This window comes from Rhinoderma darwinii, chromosome 10 (assembly GCF_050947455.1).
Source record: "Rhinoderma darwinii isolate aRhiDar2 chromosome 10, aRhiDar2.hap1, whole genome shotgun sequence".
NCBI lineage: Eukaryota > Metazoa > Chordata > Amphibia > Anura > Rhinodermatidae > Rhinoderma > Rhinoderma darwinii.
This window is the reverse complement of record NC_134696.1, coordinates 67456009-67483975: the sequence shown is the minus strand read 5'-3', so window position 1 is coordinate 67483975 and position 27967 is coordinate 67456009. Positions and strand designations below refer to the sequence as shown.

The 27967-nt window shown below is 37.6% G+C and overlaps 1 protein-coding gene across 1 annotated transcript in view; it reads right to left on the bottom strand.

The window, feature by feature from the left end:
- LOC142661479 (netrin-1-like) overlaps nucleotides 1-21391 on the bottom strand; it is a 116278-nt gene extending 94887 nt beyond the window's left edge. Inside the window, exon 1 of the mRNA XM_075838875.1 lies at nucleotides 21159-21391. The gene's annotated coding sequence lies outside the window, so the exon portion shown is untranslated. The remainder of the gene's footprint in view (nucleotides 1-21158) is intronic.
- Between the last annotated feature and the right edge of the window lie 6576 nt (nucleotides 21392-27967).

Here is a 27967-nt window from a genome sequence, read left to right as displayed (position 1 = left end):
CAATGGTCATGTGAAAATATTGCACAATTGCAGGGGCGTAGCTAAAGGTTTATGGGCACTGGTGCAAGAATTCAGCTTGTGCCCCTACCCCTCCCCAACTCCAGCAGGCCCCTGCGCGTTCCTACGCCCAGCCGTCTTGCCCAACAGCCCCCATGGATGCCCCCTCAGTATAATGCACCCCATAGCTGTCCCCACATAGTATAATGCCCCTCCATAGCTGCCTACACCGTATAATGCTCCCCATAGCTGCCCCCACACAGTATAATGCTCCCATAGCTACCCCCACACAGTATAATGCCCCCCATAGCCACCCCACACAGTATAATGCCCCATAGCTAACCAACACAGTATAATGCCCCCACACAGTGTAATGCTCCCCATAGCTGCCCACACATTATAATGCCCCCCATAGCCGCCCCACACAGTATAATGCCCCATAGCTGCACCATACAGTATAATTTTGCGGGATGAGCTGTAGTTTTTATTGGTACCATTTTGGGATACATGCTAATTTTTGAGCACTTTTTATTACATGTTTTGGGTGGCAAAGTGATAAAAAAAAAAAGCAATTCCTGCATAGTTTTTTATGCAGTAATTCACCGTTCTGTATAAATTACATGTTAACTTTATTCTGCAGGTCAGTACGATTATGGCTATACCCAATCTGTACATAGTTTTTATATGTTTTACTACATTTACACAATTAAAAAAAATAATGTATTTGGTTGGCCATATTCTGAGAGCCATAACCATTTTTCTTTTCCGTCTACAAAGTTATGGAAGGGCTTGTTTTTTGTGGGACAAGCTGTCGTTTTTATTGGTACCATTTTGGGGTAGTTGTGACTTTTTGATCACTTTATATCCTATATTTTTGTGAGGCAAGGTGACAAAAAAACAGCAATTCTGGCATAGTTTTTAGGTTTATTTTATACAGCATTCTCCGTGCATAATAAATGACACATTAACTTCATTCTTCGGGTCAATACGATTTCGGGCGATAACAAATTTCTATAGCTTCTTAATATTTTACAACTTTTTGCACAATAAAATAACTTTTTGTGAAACGCATGTATTTTTTCTATCACCATGTTCTGAGAACAATAATTTTATTTTTTTTCCGACTGAGCTGTATGAGGGCTTGTTTTTTGTGAGATAAGCTGTAGTTTCTATTGGTGCCATTTTTGAATACATGCGACTTTTTGACCACTTATTATTGCAATTTTTGGAAGGCAAGGTGACCAAGAAAACAGCAATTCCGGCAATGTGTTTTTTTACGGCATTCACTGCATGAGATAAATATCATAATATTGGTATAGTTCAGACCGTTATGGACGTGTCGATGCCAATTATGTATAGTTTTTTCAATAATAAAACACTTGATAAGGGAAAAAGGGCATAGTTTTTATTTTATTACTTGAAACTTTTATTTATTTATTTTCCACTTCCTTTTTTTTAGTCCCACTAAGGGGACTTGAAGTTCCAACTGTCTGATCTATGTTATAATATACTCCAATACTTAAGGTATGTATTGCAGTGTATTATACCTGTCAGTTTCACACTGATAGGCAGCCTATTTAGTAGGCCTTCATACTTGGCAGACCAGGAGGCCATTGCTAGGCCTCTGGTTGGAGTGCTGGATTTTCTTCTTTTGGTGCACCAAGTTACCAGACTACTATCTGTGCACCGAAAGTTTATTGGACACATGCATGAACTGATGAGCTGATGAACTTTCAGTTTGTTTGAATGTTTTTTTTTTCATTTTGTAACATTTTGAACATGTGTTTTTTTCTGGCATTGTTGAAGTCCCATAGGGAAGCCTGCAGGAAAAACGCCAGAAAAAAAAAGCTATGCCCAAAGCATGATGGGTTTTGTAAACAAATGCCACAGATCCCAAAAATGCCACAAACCAAAATGATTGGTATGTACAATAATGTTTTCTATTTTTCATTATAGTCTTCAAAGTAGCATCTGACCTAAATAACGCCAAGGAAAGTAATCTGATAAAATGAGTTATCGATATTAAGCAAATGTATAGTTTTTATTATATCACTACTAGTTATTTAAAAAATATATATACAATAAACAAAACTTTCTAAATTTATTCACAACTGTGCTGTTTTCTGTTCATAACGTAGCTATGACATCTATGCAAGGTTTTATTTTTTAAACAGATCCCGACACATCCTGACAGATCTCATTGACTTGTATTTTTAATTGGCAAGAATAGCGCACAAAACTGCAGAACAAAAACTAAAAATGCCAGTGTGAACAGAGCCTTCCATAGTGGTTATTATGTTGTTTCTTAAATATAATGTCAGACTGCTCAGAAACAATCTACATTATACAGTAGTTAATATTATAGAAACTAGTTAGGCCTCACTAAAATACTCACTTTTCATTTATTTTGTTTACATACACTACCGTTCAAAAGTTTGGGGTCACCCAGACAATTTTGTGTTTTCCATGAAAACTCACACTTATATTTATCAAATGATTTGCAAAATGACTAGAAAATATAGTCAAGACATTGACAAGGTTAGAAATAATGATTATTTGAAATAATAATTTTCTCCTTCAAACTTTGCTTTCGTCAAAGAATGCTCCATTTGCAGCAATTACAGCATTGCAGACCTTTGGCATTCTAGCAGTTAATTTGCTGAGGTAATCGGGAGAAATTTCACCCCATGTTCCAGAAGCCCCTGCCACAAGTTGGATTGGCTTGATGGGCACTTCTTGCGTACCATACGGTCAAGCTGCTCCCACAACAGCTCTATGGGGTTGAGATCTGGTGACTGCTCTGGCCACTCCATTACAGATAGAATACCAGCTGCCTGCTTCTTCCCTAAATAGTTCTTGCATAATTTGGAGGTGTGCTTTGGGTCATTGTCCTGTTGTAGGATGAAATTGGCTCCAATCAAGCACTGTCCACAGGGTATGGCATGGCGTTGCAAAATGGAGTGATAGCCTTCCTTATCCAAAATCCCTTTTACCTTGTACAAATCTCCCACTTTACCAGCACCAAAGCAACCCTAGACCATCACATTACCTCCACCATGCTTGACAGATGGCGTCAGGCACTCTTCCAGCAACTTTTCAGTTGTGCTGCGTCTCACAAATGTTCTTCTGTGTGAGCCAAACACCTCAAACTTTGATTCGTCTGTCCATAACACTTTTTTCCAATCTTCCTCTGTCCAATGTCTGTGTGCTTTTGCCCAGATTAATCTTTTCCTTTTATTAGCCAGTCTCAGATATGGCTTTTTCTTTGCCACTCTGCCCTGAAGGCCAGCATCACGGAGTCGCCTCTTCACTGTAGACGTTGACACTGGCGTTTTGCGGATACTATCTAATGAAGCTGCCAGTTGAGGACCTGTGAGGCGTTTATTTCTCAAACTAGAGACTAATGTACTTGTCTTGTTGCTCAGTTGTGCAGCGGGGCCTCCCACTTCACTTTCTATTCTGATTAGAGCCTGTTTGTGCTTTCCTCTGAAGGGAGTAGTACACACCGTTGTAGGAAATCTTCAGTTCCTTGGCAATTTCTCGCATAAAATAGCCTTCATTTCTAAGAACAAGAATAGACTGTCGAGTTTCACATGAAAGCTCTCTTTTTCTAGCCATTTGGAGAGTTTAATCGAACCCACGAATGTAATGCTCCAGATTCTCAACTAGCTCAAAGGAAGGTCAGTTTTATAGCTCCTCTAAACAGCAAAACTGTTTATAGCGGTGCTAACATAATTTCACAAGGGTTTAAAAGTGTTTTCTAATCATCCATTAGCCTTCTAACACAGTTAGCAAACACAATGTACCATTAGAACACTGGAGTAATGGTTGCTGGAAACGGGCCTCTATACACCTATGTAGATAATGCATTAAATACCAGATGTTTGCATCTAGAATAGTCATTTACCACATTAACAATGTATAGAGTGTATTTCTGATTAATTTTATGTTATCTTCATTGAAAAAACTGTGCTTTTCTTTCAAAAATAAGGAAATTTATAAGTGACCCTAAACTTTTGAACGGTAGTGTACATGTTTTTTTTTTCTTTTATAAATTATCCATTTGGTATGTGAAACTACTTTATCATGGTGCCCATAAGAAACAGTTAAATGGCAAATATATATATAAAATAAATATATATGTATATATACACTACCGGTCAAAAGTTTGGGGTGACCCAGACAATTTTGTGTTTTCCATGAAAACTCACACTTATATTTATCAAATGAGTTGCAAAACGACTAGAAAATATAGTCAAGACATTGACAAGGTTAGAAATAATGATTTTTATTTGAAATAATAATTTTCTCCTTCAAACTTTGCCTTCGTCTTGGAATGCTCCATTTGCAGCAATTACAGCATTGCAGACCTTTGGCATTCTAGCAGTTAATTTGCTGAGGTAATCGGGAGAAATTTCACCCCATGCTTCCAGAAGCCCCTCCCACAAGTTGGATCGGCTTGATGGGCACTTCTTGCGTACCATACGGTCAAGCTGCTCCCACAACAGCTCTATGGGGTTGAGATCTGGTGACTGCGCTGGCCACTCCATTACAGATAGAATACCAGCTGCCTGCTTCTTCCCTAAATAGTTCTTGCATCATTTGGAGGTGTGCTTTGGGTCATTGTCCTGTTGTAGGATGAAATTGGCTCCAATCAAGCACTGTCCACAGGGTATGGCATGGCGTTGCAAAATGGAGTGATAGCCTTCCTTATTCAAAATCCCTTTTACCTTGTACAAATCTCCCACTTTACCAGCACCAAAGCAACCCCAGACCATCACATTACCTCCACCATGCTTGACAGATGGCGTCAGGCACTCTTCCGGCATCTTTTCAGTTGTTCTGCGTCTCACAAATGTTCTTCTGTGTGATCCAAACACCTCAAACTTCGATTCGTCTGTCCATAACACTTTTTTCCAATCTTCCTCTGTCCAATGTCTGTGTGCTTTTGCCCATATTAATCTTTTCCTTTTATTAGCCAGTCTCAGATATGGCTTTTTCTTTGCCACTCTGCGATGAAGGCCAGCATCAAGGAGTCGCCTCTTCACTGTAGATGTTAACACTGGCGTTTTGCGGGTACTATTTAATGAAGCTGCCAGTTGAGGACCTGTGAGGCGTCTATTTCTCAAACTAGAGACTCTAATGTACTTGTCTTGTTGCTCAGTTGTGCAGCGGTGCCTCCCACTTCTCTTTCTACTCTGGTTAGAGCCTGTTTGTGCTGTCCTCTGAAGGGAGTAGTACACACCGTTGTAGGAAATCTTCAGTTTCTTGGCAATTTCTCGCATGGAATAGCCTTCATTTCTAAGAACAAGAATAGACTGTCAAGTTTCACATGAAAGCTCTCTTTTTCTAGCCATTTGGAGAGTTTAATCGAACCCACAAATGTAATGCTCCAGATTCTCAACTAGCTCAAAGGAAGGTCAGTTTTATAGCTCCTCTAAACAGCAAAACTGTTTACAGCGGTGCTAACATAATTGCAAAAGGGTTTTCAAGTGTTTTCTAATCATCCATTAGCCTTCTAACACAATTAGCAAACACAATGTACCATTAGAACACTGGAGTGATGGTTGCTGGAAATGGGCCTCTATACACCTATGTACATATTGCATTAAAAACCAGACGTTTGCAGCTAGAATAGTCATTTAGCACATTAACAATGTATAGAGTGTATTTCTGATTAAATTAATGTTATCTTCATTGAAAAAAATGGTGCTTTTCTTTCAAAAATAAGGAAATTTCTAAGTGACCCTAAACTTTTGAACGGTAGTGTACATAAATACATACAAACACACACACACACACACACACACACACACACACGCACACGCACACACATAAACACATACACATACATTGCACCCCTATTGTCAGTTTTCCTTTTATTCCTGTGCACATGCCAAAAAAAATAAAGGAACAAAGATAATATTGATTGACTGCCAGCTACCTACTGTGGCACACGTTTCTTCAGTAACACTATACATAGTATAAGTCAGCATGCCACAAATCCAGCTTACTTTTTATGATAGCAGTTTTAAAATTACACATTCTATAATGTTAATTTATCTAAATCAGAATTGCCTCAAAATACTTTCAAAAAAATAAGGCGTAGTGTACACTGGAGTAATGTGTATTCTCCAATGTGCGTGTAGACTGCCTTTTATTGCGATCTTCCTATTCTCTGTGCAAAATAACACAGTTAGAGACTTGTCTGAGGAAATCATAAAAACAACACCTAAAGCTTTGTATTTGGAGCATCACTGTGTGTGGCTCAGCAGCAAAAAGGCACTAAGGAATTTTGAAGTCCACCATATGGACTATATTTATGAATTGGATGATTTCAATGCTTTCACAAACATGAAGAGGTTAACCTTTGAACATTCACAGTCTTGTAGCCTGGACCATTTTTCTTCCTTTCTTGGTGGTTGTCGGTCTCTGGAATTCACTTGTTGAAATCAATTGTTTAGTTTCCTGCATTTTTTTAAATCTCTCTGTATAGTGCAATCCTCCCCTCCCCCATTTTAACTCTGCCTGATCATATTTAGTCTGTTCACTAAAAAGCATGTTCACACAGCTTATTTTCTGGCATATTTCTGAGCGTAGAACAGTTGTATTATGCTCCGAAATACATTTAAAAATGCCTGCAAACAGCTTTCCATTGTTTTCAATAGTAAAAAGCTGTTTAGCTCATATGAGGCACAATTTTATGCCGCTGTTTAAAAAAAAATGGCACGTAAAAATACGCCTTGTTATAAATAAGTGTCATGTCACTTATTAGGGCGTTTTTTAACGCCCACATTGTCCAATAGACAATGTAAAAAACACTGGAAAAAAAAACACTTAAAAAATTCTTTGTCAAATCTGCTTCAAAAACCCCTGGTTCTCTTTAAATCAGCCTTTTTCTGCTTCACACATGCCATGTCAACATGCCCAACGAGAGGAGCTTTTAGGCCATGTTCAGACGTGGTAGAATTTTTCCGCTGAAAATGTTGGTGCAGATTCGGGGCAACGAATCTGCACCAACATTTCTATATTTGACAGTTATTCAGACGTTGCAGATATCACAGCGGACTTGGGGAAATTCTGCACCGCAGCCTAATTTCCACACAGTTATTTTCTGCAACGTCTGAACTAAGTTTCCTAAAAATGTAAAAAACGGCTGCTGCAGAATTCCACTGCGGACTGTCCAAAGCGGAATTAAACAGCAATTCCGCCACATCTGACTGTGCCCTTAAAATCATAGTAGACTGGCTCATTACCAGTGTATTTTGGAACCCACAAGAGATTAAAAAAAATATTAAGCAATGCATAGCATTGATGAGAACTGTAACTAATAAACAATACATTTGTTTAGAACTAAAAGCACCTTTACCACATCAAAATATGTTATAACCTGTGGAGTAGAATATAACATTACATTATATGATTTAGTATTGTTTGTGTTTTCATTTACTCGGGTAATTAATCCAGGAAAATAATCAGATTTTCATTGAAGTTTTCAGGAAGTAATTGTTCACCCATATGAGAAAAGATTGACAATTTTCTCATGGAGGTAGTTTGTTTTGCCTTCTGTGGATTAAGATAGTGATAAAATATAATACATTAAGCTTGAATGACTAGTGCTTTCTATAATCCTTATAAATTAGTATAATATGTAGACAGAGTTGAGCAAACTTTAAAAATTATCCGGTGTTTCGCCAATGGCTAAATATCCTTTTACAGAGCTGTAAGCTTTAATACAGACCTCTATTTCAGCTTCTATTGCCCTATATCAGTAAAAAATGGCTTAGCAAATAATAAGATTTTTGTTACCACTAGCCAGTGGTGATTAATTAAATCATATCCCCTATCATCAAAAGCCTCTCACATTTTACATAGTTATAAAGTTCATAAGGTTGAAAAAAGCCACAGGTCCATCAAGTCCAACCTATAATCCTACCGTGCTAATCCATGAGGTTGATGCCAATTGCCTCATTAGGGGAAAAATTCCTCCCTGACTCCAAATATGGAAATCAGAATAAATCTCTGGATCAATGTCCCATCTCCAGAATCTAGTACTCATAACCTGTAATATTATATTTTTCAAGAAAGGCATCAAAGCCCTTCTAGAACTTGTTCAAAGAATCAACCACCACAACATCCTGTGGCAGAGAGTTCCATAGTCTCACTGCTCTCACAGTAAAGAATCCCAGTCTGTGATGGTGGTGAAACCTTTTCTCCTCTAGACGTAGAGGATGCCCCCTTGTCCTTGTTACAGGCCCTGCTGTAAATATATTAGAAAGATTTCTGTACTGTCTTGTTATATATTTGTACATTGGAATTAGATCGACCCTAAGCCATCTTTTTCTAAACTGAATAGCCCCAAGTTTGATAACCTTTCTTGGTACTGCAATCTGACCCATTCCCTTTATTACCTTGGTCGCCCTTCTTTGCACCTGTTCTAGTTCAGCCATGTCCTTCTTATACACAGGTGGCCAAAATTGTACACAACGTTCGATATGTGGTCTGACTAGTGATTTGTAAAGAGGCAAAACGATGTTTTTGTCATGAGCATCTATGCCTCTTTTGATACATCCCATGATTTTATTTGCCTTGGCAGCAGCTGCCTGACACTGGTTGCAAAAGGCAAATGTACTGTCTACCAATATCCCCAATTCTTTTTCAGCAGTAGTTTTACCCAGTGTTTTACCATTTAATGCATAATTGTACAATCTATTTCCTTGGCCCAAGTGCATAACCTTACATTTATCCACATTAAACTTATTTTGCCATTTCTCTGCCCAAACCTCCTGCTTCTCCAAATCCCTCTGTAGTATTACATTATCCTCCTCTGTGCTGATTGCTTTACAGAGCTTAGTATCATCTGCAAATACTGAAATTATACTCTGTAAACCCTCTACAAGATAATTAATAAATATATTATGTGGGCCCTATACAGAACCCTGTGGAACCCCATTGGCAACTGCGACCCATTATATAACATTAATAACCACCTTCTGTTTTCTATCATTGAGCCAGTTGTTGACCCAATTACACATATTTTCCCCCAGTCCCATCATTTTCATTTTACCAACCCTTTATGCTGCACACTATCAAACGCCTTTGAAAAGTCTAGATACACCACATCCACAGCCTTACCCTGGTCCAGTCTAGAATGTGCCTTCTCATAGAAGCTAATCAGATTGGTTTGCCAGGACTGATCCCTCATAAACCGATGCTGATGCTGCAATAATAGTTTATTTGAATTGAGATACTTGAGAATAGCATCTCTTACAAAACCCTCAAATATTTTACCCACAATGGAGGTTAGACTTACAGGTCTATATTTTCCTGGCTCATTTTATGACCCCTTTTTGAATATTGGCATCATATTTGCTATGCGCAAGTCCTGTGGAACAGACCCTGTCATGATAGAATCCTTAAAAATCAGAAATAAGGGTCTGTTGAACGCGGGGGTGTATACCATCCGAACCCGGTGATTGATTTGTCTATTTTAGTGTTTTTAACACGGCACTGCACTTCTTACTGGGTTAAGCAGGTGACATTTAACGGAGAATTTATTTTATCCCTAATCATGTCGTCTGACATTAGATTTTCATGTGTAAATACAGTAGAGAAAAGGGTGTTTAATAGATGGGACTTTTCCTCATCCTCCTCCACCCTTACATCCAGATTATTTTTGAGAGGGCCGACACTTTGAGTCTTGAGTTTCTTATTATTTATTTATGTGAAAAAAAAAATTGGGGTTATTTCTACTTTCTTTGGCAATGAGTCTCCCTATTTCAATCTTTGCTGCCTTTATTTGTCTTATACACAACTTTTTTTTTTCTCTATAATTATTTAACCCCTTCATGCACCAGAACGTCACGGTGCATCCTGGTGCAGGGGGAGAAGTATGGAGCGCACTCACGCGCCATACGTTGCAGATATCAGCTGTGTACAACAGCTGACACGCGGGACTAACTGCCAGAAACAGTGATCACGCTGTTCCTGACCGTTTAACCCCTCAAATGCTGTGGTCAATCACGACGCAACATCTGAGGCATTGAAAAGAGGGGGCCCCCTCCGACAGTTCATCATCTCCCAGAAACGCAATCGGGGGCAGTGATGGTTGTCATGGCAGTCCAGTAGCCCAACCAATGAAGGCACCCAGGTCTGCTTTCACTCTGCCTCTGTTAAGCCCTGCCTGTGGCAGGGCTTAACAGAAGCCTGTAAAAATGACTATACACTGCAATACATTAGTATTGCTATACATTATTATAGCTAATGATCGCTGGTTCAAGTCCCCCTAGGTGGACTAATAGAATGTGTAAAAAAAAGTCAAATACTGTTTTTAGTTAAAATATTAAGGGCACGGCCAGACATGGCGGAATTGCTGTGGAATTCCGCTGCGGAAAGTCCGCAGTTGAATTCTCCTGCGGAAGTTTTTTTGCAGTTGTTTCAAAACATTTTTAGGCCAGTTAGTTCAGACGTTGCGGAAAACTCCGCTACGGACCATAGGCTGCGGTGCGGAATTTTCCCTCTGCAGCAGGCACTGTCTGTTGCGGAGCAGAAGCAGAATTTCACTGCGGATTTCAGCCTTTGCAATGCAAAAACTGAAATCTGTGGCAAGTCCGCTGTCTTTTCTGCAATGTCTGAATTACCTGTCAAATATGCAAATGTTGGTGCAGATTCGTTGCGTAAATGCCCCAAATCTGCACCAACATTTGCAGCGGAAAAACTCTGCCACGTCTGGCCGTGCCAAAAAAGTTCAAAAAAAACTTTTCCCTTTTTTTCTCTAATGTACAAAATGAAAAAGTTATCAAAATTGGTATCGCTGCATCCGTTAAAGTCTGAACTATTACAATATAGCATTATTTAACGTGCATGGTAAAGCCGTAAAAAATAAAACCTTTTAAACACCCAAATCACTGTTTTTTGGTCAACTTAGCCCTCAAAAAGAATGTAATAAAAACCTAAAAGTTGTATGTACCAAAAAATGGTACCCATAAAACCTACAGCTCGCCCCGCAAAATAATAAGCCCTCAAACCACGCAATCGACGTAAAAATCTAAAAGTTATGGCTCTCAGAATGGGGTGGAATAAAACAATTTTTTTAACAAATTTATTTTCTTTTTTAAATAGTAAAATATAAAGAAAACTATATAAGTTTGGTATTACCGTAATCGGAGTGAGCCACAGAATAAAGTTAAGTTATCCGTTTTACTGCATGGTGGAAACCGTAAAAAAGGAACCCAAAAAACAATGGAGGAATCACAGTTTTTTCCAATTTCAGCCTGCAAATAAAAAAAATTCCGTTTCTTAGTAGGGTATATGGCACTTTAAATGCTACCAATAGAAATTAGAACTCCTTCCGACAAAAGATAAGCCCTCACACTACTCTATTGACAGAAAAATAAAGGTGTTATGGCTCTGGGAAGGCGGGGAGTGAAAAACGAAAATAAAAAATAAAAAAAATGGCTCGGACATTAAGGGGTTAATTTCTAGTCACTTCCGTCTTGCTTTAGTAGTTTGAATGATTTCTTTTTATCATTTATTGCCGCTCTTACTGTTTTATTTAACGACATCGATTTCATCCTGTTTCTAGTTTGTTTTTTCCCATAAGGTATATATTTTCCACAGGACCTATGTGAGAGGCTTTTAAAAATGTCTTATTTAGTTTGTGTATTTTTATTTTTGAGGAGATTGTCCCAGTTTATACTCTTAAGGTCATCCCTCAGCCCATGAAAATTGGGCTTTTTGAAGTTTGGTGTTTTTGTAAGTCCTCAACCAAACATCTCATTAACCCTTTCAGGAACAGCCAAATTTTCGTTTTTATGCTTTTGTTTTTTCCTCCCCGCCTTCAAAAAGTCATAACTCTTTTTATTTTTCTTTGACACAGTCATATGAGGGTTGTATTTTTATAGGACAAGTTTTACTTTATAATTATACTATTTAATATTATGTGTGATGTACTGGGAAGCTGGAAAAAATTCAGAATAGGGTGGAATTTGAAAAAAAACTGCAGTTTCACCATTATCTTATGGGTTTCTTTTTTATGTAGTTTAATGTACAGTGAAAATTACACATTGCCTTTATTCTGCGGGTCAGTACGATTTCGGTGATTCCAATTTTATATAGTTTTTGTTATGTTTTAGTAAGTTTAAAGAAATGCAAAAATTTGAAAGCTCCAACATTTTTTTTGCATTGCCGAATTGTGACCCCATAACTTTTTATATTTCTGTGTACAGAGCTGTGTAAGGCGTCTTTTTGTAGATGGAAATATGTAGTTTTTACTAATACCATTTAGGGGAATGCCTGGCATTTTGATCACTTTTTATTAAATTTTTGTGGGGGTTAAAGTGGCAAAAAAACTGCTATTCGGCCATTTTTACCTTTTTTCCTGCTCACCGTATTGGATAAATATTTTAATATTTTTATAGTTTGGCCATTTTTGGACATGGGGATAACTAATGTGTTTATGATTATTTTTCTTTATTTCTTTTTATATATTTACTGTTATTTAGCCCTCCCCTAGGTGGCCTGAACCTGCAATCATTAGCTTGCTTATGTCATGTACTGCAATATTACAATATTGAAGTCTATGGCCACAATTAGGAGACCTGCCACAGGCAAGTTTCAATAGCAATGTTCCTATAGCAGGGCTGGGAAAGTTCACAAGGCTCCCAGCTGCTATAGGAGTATACCGTTTCCCGCGATCTCGCTATGCGGGAGCCAGTGAACATCCCCAAAGTGAAAGGTCAGTAAAAACTCTTCAGATGCCGGTGGTCACATATGACACCGGCACCTGAGGAGTTAAATGCTTGCAATCAGAAACGTTTTGGAGTATTACAAGCATTGCCACTGTTTCCCTGTGGGCGCCTTCTTTAAATATCCTTTCCTGATGTAAATAGACATATTAGCAACAGCAAGGGGTTAAAGAATAGATGAAAAATTATTATGTTGTGATCACTATTACCTAGGTGACCCCCAACCTGTACTTTTGATATTCTGTTCGGCCTATTGGTTAGAATTAGGTCTAGAAGTGCCCCCCACTTGTTGCATCTTGCACCAGTTGTGAAAGGTAATTGTCCTTAATTATTGTCAAAAACCTGTTTCCTTTGTTGGACCTGCAGGTTTCGGCCTCCCAGTTTATATCCCCCATAATAATGACTTCATTATGATTTGCTGCCTCGTCTATTTGCTTTATTAGTTGATTTTCTGCTTCTTCCATTATACTTGGAGACTTATAACATTCCTGTTTCCTCTTACAGATGTGTCAACCCTTTCTTTTTCTTGAATTGCAAATAGTCATGATGCCAATTTAACACAATCTCACAACATCAAGTAAAAAAATGTAACGTGAAACGTAAAAGGCTTATTTAACATGTGGGTCTACGACGATGGATGGCCAACGCATGGCATCCATCAGAGGTATCGGTCACAGACATCTAGTAAAGTCCTGGCTCACATTTTTAATCTCTGAAGGTGCCATTTTCCCTTGTAAAAGCAAGCTTTTCTTTCACCTGGGGCAAATATTCAGTTTGGTGTCCATCCCCCACAAAGTAAGGGTATGTTCACACAGCCTATTTTCAGACGTAATTCGGGAGTTTTACGCCTCGAATTACGCCTGAAAAGACGGCTTCATTACGTCTGCAAACATCTGCCCATTGCTTGCAATGGGTTTTACGATGTTCTGTTCAGATGAGGTGTAATTTTACGTGTCGCTGTCAAAAGACGGCGCGTAAAAATACGCCCGTGTCAAAGGTGTGCAGGACACTTCTTGGGACGTTTTTGGAGCCATTTTTCATTGACTCCATTGAAAAACAGCTCCAACTACGTCCGTAATGGACGCCGCGAAAAACGCTAGTACTTGCAAAAACGTCTGAAATTCAGGAGCTGTTTTCGCCTGAAAACAGCTCCGTAATTTCAGACGTATTTTGCGTTTGTGTGTGAACATACCCTAATACTTACAAAGTACTGAATGGTAACATGCATGCATGGACTTGTAGTTCACATTACTTTTTAGTATCAAGTTAAAACAGCTTTTTTTTTAATCATGAAAAAAAATGGATGTCGAACAGGATGGTGCAACAGGATGCCTATCCTGTAGCATCCTGTTGCCATAGACTTGCATTGTATAGAAAACAGACCTGTCAGTATACAATTGTTCAACAGGACAGAAAATAAGTCTCAGTTTGTCTATTCTGTTAAGAAAAAAACTGATCCTGGTCAAACTTAAATGGAGCCAAACCGACGCTTTTAACCAAGACTGAAGTCGTTTTGAAAAGCTACGGATTAAATAATGTGTCCGTTTGAAAAAGAAAAAAAAAACACATTTGAACAGGATGGGAAACGGCCCTAACATATTTTCTGCAAAGTGTGTACAGTATCGACTTTAAGAGCTACCGCTGCAAAATCTATAGGAGGGAGAAAAATTCCTCAATGAAAATATATTGGAGAAAATATCATTATTATACTGAAAAAATAGATTTTTTAAAATTCTTGAAACACAATTATTCTTTACAGTACAGAGAAAATATTTTTAACATTATGGTATGAATGTTCCATACATCATCCTGACATACTGCATTTAAGACATGCCATTTGTGAGATGTAAGTTGCCTAGCTGTTTTGTGGTGGGATCTTAACACTTGTCAAAATGTAAAGAAGTGGTAGAATTATTTATTTACAGCACATACTGTCTCTTGTTCCAAAAGATTTGTGTATTTAGTTATTATTAAATTCACAAAACCTTTGGAAGAAGATACACTTATGACTGCAGGATATTGCTAATTTTGATTAGTATAACACAAAATATAGTTTTATTAGCGACAGTATATACTATATTTTGTGTTATAATCAAAATGAGCAATATTCTCTAGTCATAAGTGCCATAAAGTAGCAATAATCAAAGCAATGTAAAATTGAGACATGCATACACCTGTTTTATGTCATTTTCATAATTTTTTTTTCTATAAGTTGTAGCACTTCCTATGGACATTGAAATCACCTTTTTATTGTGTGTACTTGATTATGCTTATAGATTAACCTTTGTTTTTAGTACTCCTAATCCTCTCTTGTGGGCCTCCCAGTCCCTGGCTTTCAAGATTTGTTCATTGTGTTTTAATAATTTATTTTTAAAAAATAATGTATGTTACTTGAAGAACACACTTTAGCTTGGCTATACTAAGCAATACAAAATAATAAATCAATCACTTAAAAAAAATTGTATGAGGACAAAAAATATAATAAAGTGGAAAGTGGATATTTTAGGAGTGAATAGACATTACATAAACAGTTTAAAAAGCAAATCAGTATAAGCTGCATTGTGTTACTATTCTTGTTGCATTACAATGTTGCTATGCACGTTCCAGACGAGTATGGAAGTTAAACACAATAAACATAAATCCTTTACTTCAAGCATTTTTGTAGCCTCACATGTACGCAGTAAGCATTTATGCCCTATATAATGTACAGTACACCCATAAAACGACAGCATAGTTATAAGAAGATGAACAGATACAAAAAATACCAAAAATGAATACAGTATATTTGCATTTGCTGTAAAAAATATTTCTATTTTTATGTTCTTTTGAAATGAAACTGAAAAGAACAATACTTTCAAGGTTCACCAGTTAGTAAACTGTGAATCAAAGAGAAGTTTGAATTAAAGACATATTTATCCCTTACACAGGCTTATGCAAAACTCTTATGCGTGTGGGTTATGGACTTTTTCAAGACCTAAGAGCGTACATGTCATGGAATAAAGCTGATAACCTATAAGAAAACAATTGTGCTAACTGATCAAACTATTTTATTTGCAACATATTAGGAAATAACGATAAAAAATAATATAGTAAATCATTAACATAATAATGCCCTATGAAAATACAATACTATGTAACAACAATGTAAGCCAATTTTGCCACTATGTTAACTGTGATTCATGGCACGGAGTAAGATGCAGATGTGCATGCGGATTAGCTCCATTGACGTTCAGTGGAGCTAATTCATGGCTTTTCATCATGGAATCCATGTCAATAATGAACATTGTCCAGATTTTAAAATCTGCAGTGCGGTCGTTATTCTGCGCTAGTTTTGTATGAAGCTTGTGAATGGGGCATAAAATACCCCTTTCACATATTGATGGCGGAATGCTTGCACATTCTACCTGAATTTAGGCATGGAATCCACGTCATGTGAACATGGCCTAAGTCTACTGTGTGCACTATACATTTCTTGTTTATGTTTACATATATTTCATTTCTACTATACTATTATATTTATATTGCTTTTAGATATAGGCATCTTTGTACTTTTCCTTAAAGGATTTTTCTTCTCACAATAAATTTTGTTAAATTGATATTCCACCAATTTTAAATCAGTAAAGGTCCAACCACTGGGACCTCCATTGATGCCTATAGAATGATAGGGCTGTAATGCTCGGTCCACTGCAGCTCTACCTTTGGAATTTTTACAAAACAGTGCCCTTCCCAACCCAACAATATTTTGAGATTGAAACACATCAGTCACTTGATTGAATCAGTCACTTGATTGGTTAGGGATGGCAGTGTTTCAGACTGGCACCAATCTTACACTGATGGCTTGTTTACTTGATATACTAAAAACTATGTGGATCCTCTGCACTACCTGTTATTCAGTGATGTACTTTTGTCTTTGTGTGATTGTCCACTTTATTGCTTGTACATGCACAGAGAAGTCTCCAAGGCACCGGAAGTCTTGGTAAAACAACGTTAATTCAGGCATAGTGTAACAAACCAAATGGTTCAGCCTCGCAGGGACTTTTTAAAGCCAATATCAGAAAGCTATTTAATAGATATACTAGTAGTGTTTATTGTGGGAAAACCCCTTTAACAAATGCCAGTCATAAATATAATATCCAATGTAATAAATCTGTAGAAACTTTCAAATCAAAATGTTACTCAGCATGTTTTGTAAATTCTGCTGAGTGATCAGCACTTCAAGGTACTTCTAATTACCGTATGGTCATGTGATACGTCTCTTTTTAATCCAATTTGTTTGAACAGCTCCTGCTGACTTTATATTCCTGTTTTCACTAAGATTGTCTCTTAGATAAGGAAACATGACCAATATTCTATTCTAAATTCCAGTTCCACAACCCAGCAGAAATTAGACACTTGGTGTAACTGATTAACCCTGAAAGCAGGGCATGATACTGATCTTAGTATTTTAGACATTAATTGAGTGGAAATCACCTATAAATATAAACATTTCTGAACTTTGAAGACTTATTTCATATTATTGACACAAGTAAAAAAAACAAAAAAAAAACCTTGAAGATAAATATATAAAGTCATTCATTTTGATTTACTGACAAACTATATTCTTCTATCATAACTGGTGCTTCATTTTGAAGATTTACAATATACAATAATAAATAGTATTACACTATTAACACTTCACTCTATGAGTGAAGTGTTAAAAAAAAATAACTCTAAACCTCTATGATAGAGGCTAAATGTCCCCTGCCGATCTTTCCTTGCTGTAGGATTAAAGGCTTGATCAGGTCAGTCATCTTCCGCTCCCTGGTAGTCAGGTAGTTACGTACTTATGAATGTGTACCCCCAACTCTTCTTTCAATGTGAGTGACAACACCTGATCTCTATAATGCCTCAGAACACGGGAAGACGGCAAGTGGTAGTAAATAATTGTACAATTGAGTTGAATATTGATGGAAAATGCTTTCTTTTTTTAAGCGTAAAGTAAAAGCAATTTATCAACATAAAAGAAGTACAGATTATATAAATAAATAATGAACAGTAGCATGGGAAAATTTATAGCTGAAATACTAAGATTCGAGGTCAAACTTATTTGCAGCTTTACTTCTGAACACGGGGAAAGGTCTAAGCAGCTTTCACGATTATAAAAATGACAAGGTGATTGGAGTGTGTCTGTACAGCATCAAGTCTAATTTCCGAATGTTTGATGATTGATTGTAATCTCTCTACAAGGTTTTCTTGACCTATAGTGTAACTATGCGAAATTTAATGATATTGTGTTTTACATGTATGCTGAAGCAACTTGTGATGGAATATTATTATGCATTTAAAATGCTAGATCATGTTACATTATTTATTTTATGATTGGTCATAAATATAAATTTGGTTAATAAAGTGATTTTTTTTTTAATGAAAAGATCTCTTAAAGTAAAACGTTACTTTTTAATGTTGCACGCAATATTTATGTCTTATTAATCATATATTTTTAAATTTATCACTGACGGCCACTGAAAAACTCATTGTGATATGGTCAGATGCAGATCAATACTCCTGTTTGTAAAAGTTCTAGGTCATCAAGATTCCAATGCCCATTTAAATGAAATGCATTAAATTCCTTATTTAATTCTTAAAGTGTTCTGGTAACCTAGTCCAAAGAGAATTATTGTCTAGTTTTGTCACTTCTATCTATGAATCTTTTTATGTGTGTTCCATTGCGAGTCTATTTGTGAGTCTGAGTGTACTTACGTGCCATGCATGAGTCTAATCTGGAGTGCTAATAGTCAGATTCTGAACCTCCGTGACTAGTTTACTAGTATGAATATAATATGCAGATTTCCTACTTAATTACACAATAATGCCGGAGTAAAATGCTCTAGATTATGTTGTTAGGTTGAGATCATGTACATTATATTATTGTATTTATCAGGTTAAAATGATATGATTTTCATGTAATCTGCTTACAATCACATCTAGCATTAATAATTGTGGCATTTAAATATTCTGTTGCAATAGTTTTCAACTGACGGTGGTTGTTGCCTTTATATTTCAAGCTAATCGGACATGTTATATGTTTGTGTTATCAGACTATGGAAAATCTGGTGGTTCCTCCAACAATACAGAAGACTTTTTTAGCCTCAACATTGGAATGAATCCCCTCATCTATCAATTTCAATTGTTTTTAAGAAATTGTGCATTTTTTGGGGGAAATCACTGTAAGCACTCTTGTACTTTCAAGTGTAATCATAATAATGAATAGATCTTTACAGAATGGTAATGTGTAAACCCAGCCTTACTCTCTATGGGGGAGCCTGGTAATGAAGCTGTCATTATGTTTCCATATGAAAGGGGTTAGTCCCTGAGTTAAAAAAAATTGCTTGTTAGATTTGGACAGATTGCCAACCCAGGAGACTAAAAATGTTGAATTTAGATGAGTTTACCCTTTTTATAGTACTGTACAGTTTTACAGAAAACGAATGTGTGGACACATAAGAGACATTTATATGCAGAAAATAGAACCATTTCTGAGAACCCTTTTACTGTTACCAAGTTACGGAACATTGTTCTGAGGGAACAACTGTGAAATCACAGTGTAGCTGGGCATGCTTCACACAACCACAATGTAAAATCAAAGCACATCTTTAAAAGTATTCTCTCCAATAATTTATTCTGTTTTGCCTCACTGGTTGTTTATGCTGCTTTACAATTGTATTTCCGCTATTGGAATAAAAATGAAAATAACTGCATGTGAACCAGACGAAGGACTAGTTACCATGAAATGGCAGATTATGAAATGTAATGCATTGAAGTGTGAGGTGCTATGCATTTATAGAATTTTTTTGAGGGGGTCAATTGTTACTATTAGAATATACTTACTGTATTGTATACACAAAAAAAAAGATATAATTTTTCCAGTCCAGTGCTTAATAAACATCTTCCATGCATATCTACGTCTATGCAGGATGTATCGTTTGTGGTGAATAATACAATGTATTTTTATTTTATTTATTGCAGCCTAAAGATACAAGGTATAGAAAATGTACTGAAGATAGAGACTAGTGATCCTAGAAGTGTAATCTTACAGGCAAACATCTTAATACGTCTTATTCATAACATGTCTGTTTGATTAGGCAGCAGTTCAGCCTTTACAAACACGACTCTAGTGACTATTTAGCATGATTCTGCCTTTTAAGCCTAGATTCTGCTCTCTATTGCAGTTAATATGTAAACTAGTCAAACTAAGCTGTCTAAAACCTTTAGTCTTTAAGAAGAGGATTAAGTAAAGTTTCACTGCAGTTCAAAACTTAGTCTATACCATGCTTGTAAAAATTTCTAAAAAAAATTGTAACAGCAGACATTCTCTAAACGACATAAAAAACACACGCTCATTAGTAAACATCTTCTACAGGTAGATTTGTCGTAAATGCAAACTTTGTAACAACTTTACCAGCAGAACTGTGTAAAAGTTACATTAACATAGAAAGGATGTTACTCATAAAGGATATTGTACGACTATAGTAATGCATATTTGTCATGGTAAAGAAAAATAAAGCTTCAAATTTTCAAATGACACATCTATTGCAAGTGTTCGTAAATGTGCTAGCGTCTTATATATATGATGTATTTTAATGCAGCCCAATCATGATAATATGTAACATACCACATTATAAATGACAGAATGACTTTAAGTTTCAAAACTGTTGCATCATGTGAATACATTTTCATATTCTCAAACATAACAGTATACATGATATTAAATTAGGTTTGGTGCGTTAACTGGATTTACTGTCCGGTATTTTTAATAAATTAATAGAAATAACATGTAAGAAAGTGCTACGCACACTGTGATTGCAGCTTACTATGGGCCACCCCCAGATGTCGCATCCAGGGATGATTTCAATTATAGGACCGCCAATACAGTAATTTTATAGATGGACATTAGTCATAGATATGGCTATCTGCTCTATTCATGTGCATACGTGGTGCTGCATTTATGAACAATTATAGTGAAGTAGAGAAGTTGTGACCCCCACCTCTGTTTTCTAAATGATAAATATCACTCACAGCCAAATGAATATGAAAGAGTAAATTACTATAAACATTCAGAGTGAAATTTGTTAACTCATTACCTGATTTATGTAGACCAGAAAAACAAACAAGCAATTTCTGGTGTTCCGTAACAATTAGTTGTATGTTACGCCTGCATTAATGTTTATACATTTGTATGTTATTATACATATTTTTTCGAAGTTCTTACACAATTAATGCCATACTAATGCTGGCTGGTAGTAGAAGGGACATACAATGTGGTTTGAATTTAGACATGAAGGAGTTAAATGCCACAAGCAGGAACATGTTTAACAAATAAACACAGAGTATATGTCTGGAAGATAACATCATCACAAAGCAGCATCTATCACTTACCATGTTGTTGACATCTGTTCTTGTTGAAGATTCCAGTTTTAGTGGTTTTAATTTTCTCTTATTTTGTTTAAATCACCCATAGGTCTTCTATAACTTAGCAAAGAAAGTTTTCCATTTGTAGGAGTCTGTCACACAGAGACTAAGCATTACATGGGAAGCGTATAGATTTTAAGTGTGGATTCCTTTTCTAGGCAGAAATGTTTGGAGCGTTCAACCTATTGAGGAGGGTTTGTTTTATTTGATACCGGGGTTGGATGGTAGCACCATTCAGAAACACAAACTAATTGCATCACAGGAGGGAATGGGTGGAGTTTTAGCACTGTGTGTTTAGTGGGGGGTATAGTGAAAGAGGAAGACAGATGGAGAAAAGCAGTATAGGTGATGGTTTAGTAAATATACTGTTGGGAGAATGAGCTCATATCAGCTTCATAATCCCCTGTTGACTGAGCCATAGTCCCGTCAGACCAGACACTGACTGGTAATCTAATTTGAATTGATTTTATTGCAGTAGATGAATATTTTAGATAACTTTCTTTGATGTCATCACGGTTTACATGTTTAGTATTTATTGTATCCTATGCAACACAAAACACCTTTGATGTTCACTGTTTCTAATACTTAGTTGTACTTAATAAATGGATATTAGCACTTACTATAGTACAATGAATATATTGTTTGTTATGGTTGCCCTGTTCTGCACCAGCAGTACGTGATTTTTTAAAATATTTTGAACATTTGGTTATAAAAGGTTTTGCAAAGATTTTTGCGAATGTCACTGTTGCTTCCATTAACAAACTATTTATGACTCATTATAGTACCGACACAATCTTCAGCGCTTTACTGAGAAAGTACTAACATAGGTTCTTGTCCCTAGTACAGCTCTTTTCCCTATCTCTCACACACATGCCAATTTAATAGAATGCCAACCATGTTCCCGAAGTTTGGAAGGAAAGCAGAGTACCGAAAGGCAAATCTACTGCAGGTAACATTTGTTAATGTTTGAATGATGATTCATAATATCTATGTCATGTTTAGAGAAGTTAGGAATGATAACATTTCCTGTTGAAGAGGCAACCCATGTCCATATGTGATAATAGGGAATATCGACATCATAGAGAGGGTACCGCGCATGGAACCCCCCTAAGTGTCTGTACAGGAAGCTGCTCTGAATAGGATTCTTCTCATCATTTTCTTGGGGGAACCAACACTTTAGAGGAGACGTAGTCTACAATGTAATACTACAGTGTTGGTTCCCCAAGAAAAAGATGAGAAAACCCCTTTAAACAGTGACAATAATGAGATCACATCTTTAAGTAGTGAAAATGCTTGTCTTATAAAAGATCCTGGACATTAAATTGAAATGTTGGTAATATTATTAAATTGCATAATTACTGTGGTGAGTTTAGTCCAATTTCAAGTGAGTAGGATGAGCTGCAGTACTAGGCACAGCCACCCATACAAACGGACATACCACTCTGCCTGTGTAAATAATAAAGAATCCTAGACATGAGATTTCTCAGAAATCAAATGTCTTTAGGGGATGTCTATCGGACTGGTCATCCCCCAACAATTCTGGTGAAACAGAGATTAGACACTTTAAATTTGTTTTCAATGTTTTTATTATATTTTTTAAAAAACATCTTAACACAAAAGCACATGTTGCACATATTGTATGAGAAGTACACATTTGATGAAAGTAATCAGATTACAGGCACAACTAAATAGTTAGAGATGACAATACTCTACCTGTACAAGAGTGTTATTATATCAGTCACAGCATATCCTTGGTGCTTTACTTTACCAGACTCTTTAGTGCTAGGAAAAGGGGGTTGTGATGGGGGGGGGGGGTGAATAGTAAGGGTAGGGTTAGTGGGTCTGAAGTAATATTATAATGGGTAGGGAGTATATCTAAAAAAATCTTTAGAACTGTATTGAAGTCCTCGGCTTGCTTCCTCTAATTCTGCAGTAATTAGAAGTCTTATTAGGTGCGTGGAGCCCCTTTGGCACCAGGTAAGCTATGTGTGATATGACTCTATGGACATCCATAAGTTGCCCAATGAAATTTGCTGTTGAAAATTAAGTGGTTAAGCTAAGGCAGCCATAGGTCATATGTCAGGGCAGCAGTACAACAAAACTTTATTAGTTGTCAAATAGTTTAGATTTGTACCGTTCCCAGCTTCACCCTCTCCTTCTTGCAACTGGTAATCTCCCTCTAAAGAAATAATATGCCTTTTAGACCAATAGCTCTCTAATGTCTTTGGCCAAATTTAATGTGGCAGAGGCAAGACCTAAAAAGTGTGGTGCACACAACATACTAATGCTATTTTTTTTAAAAATAAGCCAAAACACCATAAATATCTAACCACGCCTCTAAAACGTCTCTCTCTCTCTTCTGACTAAGTCAATGAGACCTAGGGGTGGATAAATGTCATGTTCTGGCTCTCCATATGTCTTCATGCTAGTGACACATACCTTTAGTGTACTACAGCCAGGGCCGGCCTTAGGTTGGATGGCGCCTTTTGCGGGACTCTCTACTGCTGCCGTCCACAAATCAAAAATGAGACACATATATAGACAAGCAAATACTGTAACATATATACTGTACATACATAAAGGCAGATATTTAGACAAACAGGCAAATATATATATACACATTCTGGAATATATACCAACATAAAGGTAGAGGGATGGACATTCAAAACATTGAAGGCTGAGGGCTCAACAAAAGCATTCCAGACTTACAAAGATCTCAATAGAAAATTTTAAAATTAAATCAAGTTAGCAAAGTTATCTATAGAAAAACAAATCGCTAACAACATTAAAATTAATCCCAAAATGTTTTATAAATATATTAATGTCAAAAAGAAAAAATCTGATAATATTGGCCCTCTTAAAGATGACCATGGGAATATAATTGTAGAGGACAAAGGGATATATTAAACACATACTTTTGCTTGTTTACTGATGAGCTCCCAGTGCCAGATATTCAGGGGACAGTGATAAAGGTTCCCCACCCAATATTACCTGCTTAACACAGGAGGAAGCACAGCTGCGTCTAAGCATATTAAATATTGATAAAGCCCCTGGCGCAGACGGCATTCATCCACGGGTGTTAAGGGAATTGAGCTCAGTCTTGGACAGACCATTGTATCTCATCTTAGACTCTCTTGTAACAGGATCAATGCCACAGGATTGGAGGACGGCTGATCTTGCACCAATATTTAGGAAGGGTAAAAAGGTGGAACTGCGTAACTACCAACCATTAAGTTTGACATCTGTGGTATGCAAAATATTTGAGGGCATTCTAAGACATGAACTGCAAAAGTTTATAGCGGGGAAAAGTCTAATAACTGATAACCAGCATAGATTCATGAAGGACAGGGCGTGCCTAACTAACTTGCTCAGTTTCTATGAGGAGGTAAGTGCAAATCTGGATGTTGGTCATGCAGCTGATGTGATTTATTTGTATTTAGAAAAAAGCTTTTATACTGTTCCACACAACAGTCTTGTTCTGAAGCTACAGACACAGGGACTGGGGGACCATATATACAAGTGGGTAAAGAATTGGTTAAGGGGCAGAAAACAAGGAGTCCGATATAGATGGAAGTAACTCAAAATGGGCTGAAGTCAGCAGCGGGGTACCCCAACGATAAGTGTTACCTTGTGGATGGGATTGATAGCAACGTGTCAGTTTTTGCTGACGATACAAAACTTTGTAGGATACTTAAAACTCAACTAAACTATAAAATATTACAGAAAGACTTAGATAAACTGGCAGCATTGGCAAAAACATGGCAGATTAAATTTAATGTTGATAAATGGAAAGTAATGCACCTAGGACTAAATAATAGTATTAATGCATATACATTAAATGGAAAAAAAATGGGGATAACGGAACACTCAATGTCAAGCAGCAGCTGCAAAAGAAAATAGGATTTTAGGGTGTATAAAAGGGAGATAAAAACCAGTGATTCAAATGTAATATTACCCCTCTATAAATGCCTTGTAAGGCCACATCTTGAATATGGAATTCAGTTTTGGGCTCCACATTGTAAGTAGGATATAGGAGAACTGGAGAGTGTTCAAAGGCAGACAACTAAATTATTAAATTGGATGGGAGGTGTCGCTTACAATGAAAATCTAGAAATATTTGGCTTGTTCAGCTTGGAAAAAAGACGTCTTAGAGGTGATCTTATTTACATGTATAAGTATATGTGTGGTCAATACAGAGAACTAGCAAGTGATCTGTTCCTTCCAAGGACCTTACAAAGGACCAGGGGACATGCATTGCGTGTGAAAGAAAGACATTTCAGACATCACTATAGGAAAGTGATCTTTACAGTTAGAGTGGTCAAGCTATGGAATGCCCAACCCCAAGAATGCAATACCGTACTACGATGTCAGATACTATGTCAACATTTAAAAAAAGGCTAGATGCTTATTTACTGATAAATGGTATTGAGGGTTATAATTAATCAAGCAATAAATGACGGGTAATTTATTGAGAAAAGTTGAACTGGATGGACCTGTGTCTTTTTTCAACCTATGTAACTATGTATGGTAAATATATAGACACACACAGGCACATAAATACACAGACAGGAACATATACAAATACATAAAAGGCACATATATACAAGCACAAAGACACATTCACCTACAGACCCATATATGCCTACACAGCACATTTATACACAGTGCAGATAATGTAGTAGATGTTGCCGGCAGTCCTATGTAACTTTACAGCTGACACTGTGATAACTCTCTGAGTACAGATAATGTAGCAGTATTACCTGCAGCCCTATGTAACACCACAGATAACACACAGTGATTTTTTTCATGCAGTCCACCTCCAAACTGGAGATACACATTCAAAATATTCTTTCCATGAATAATTTCACATTCACATACAGATCAATATATACCCAAACAGCACATTTATACACAGTGCAGATAATGTAGCAGATGTCACCTGCAGTCCTATGTAACACCACATATAACACAGCGATTACTCTCTGAGTACAGATAATGTAGTAGATCAGTGGCGTAACTACCGCCGTAGCAGCAGTAGCGGCTGCTACGGGGCCCGCGGCATGAGGGGGCCTGTGTCGCCCGCCGGCTCAGGCCCCCACCATGGCCGGAGGCTCCGCTAGCAGCCGCTATGGCTGCTACAGCGGGACGCCACTGAACACTACGGCAGAGCAGGGAGGTATCTCCCCGCTCTGCCATTAACTGGTTCCCGACCGCTGGCTGCATTTTTATGGCCAGCGGTCAGGGTCCTTAAAACCCGAGCCATAGACTTTCTACGGCTCGGGTTTTAACTTGCTGCCCGCGCGATCGGGCAGCTGAATGTCGGGTCTCCGGCTGTCAGTGACTGCCGGGGACCCTGAGGAGAGGATAGAAGCAGCTTTCGCTGCTTCTGTCTTCTCTGATCACTTGTACACAGCGCTCAGTGCGCGCTGTGTACAGGAATAGAGACAGCAGCAGCGGCGCTGTCTCTATTCCTCCCTGTGACCATGTGACTGGTCACATGATCGCCGGGTGCCGTTAGTGGCAGGCTGCTACTGGGTCTAACAAGACCCAGCACAGCCCTATTAGTGACAATAGTCACTATGAGAGGGCTGATTTCCCCTGTAACTGGGGCTGCTGTGCAGCTCCAGTTACAGTGGAAAAACATGGTGTAAAAGAAAGAAAAAAAATATATAAAGTTCCCCAAAGGTCTTCTTTGACCTTTGAGGGACAGACCATAGCAATAAAAAAATAATAAAGTAAAGTGCAAAAAAAATTAATAAATACACATAAAATACCCACCCCCAAAAAAAAAACGTTCCCCCCCCCGCCAAACATTGTTGTAACGCTAGCGCTGACCCAATTACCCTAATATAGACATGTAATATATAAAAATTTACGGTAGACAATGGCGATCACAAATAAAAGGTCTATTTTAGGGTAAAACTATATTACCAAAAAAAAAATAGCTGAAACGTAAAAATGCTTTCTTTTTACTATTATTTTCAAACTTTATGAATAAAAATTCTAAAATAGCAAAAAAGGTGTATAAAAACGATAAAAAATGAAACCTGCATTGTCTACGGAAAAAACATCGCAAAAATCACGTCGTTAGCTTAACAAATAAAAAAGTTATAGCCATTTAACTAACACGTGCTAAAAATGGCTAAACGGTGTCTGGTCCTGAAGGCGCAAAATAGAGCAAAAGACATGTATCCCCCTCTCCACAGGACATCCACAGGGCAGGGGATACATGTGTGATCGCTGGCATTGATAGGGAGAACGGGGGACTGAAAGTCCCCTGAAGTTCTCCATCACAAACCTCGGACTTCCGGGGTCTGTGTCGGCAGCTCCGTAGAAATGAATGGAGCGCCGGTCGTGCTTGTGCGCATGCGTGACCAGCGCTTCTTTCATTTTTATTGAGCTGCGCAGACACCGGAAGTCCGAGGTTAGTCATGGAGAAGTTCAGGGGACTTTCAGTCCCCTGTTCTCCCTATCGCTGCCAGCGATCACACATGTATCCCTTATCCTGTGGAGATCCTGTGGAGATCCTGTGGAGAGGGGATACATGTATTTTGTAGGACACACTGTAGGTCGCATTTTTGTTGGGAGGGGGGACGCAGTATGGCGTTCCCTACAGGGGGGGGACGCTGTATGGCGTTCCCTACAGGGGGGGGGGGTGGCTGTATGGCGTTCCCTACAGGGGGGGAGCTGTATGGCATTCTCTACAGGGGGGGGGGGCTGTATGGCGTTCCCTAGAGGGGGGGCTGTATGGCGTTCCCTACAGAGGGGGCTGTATG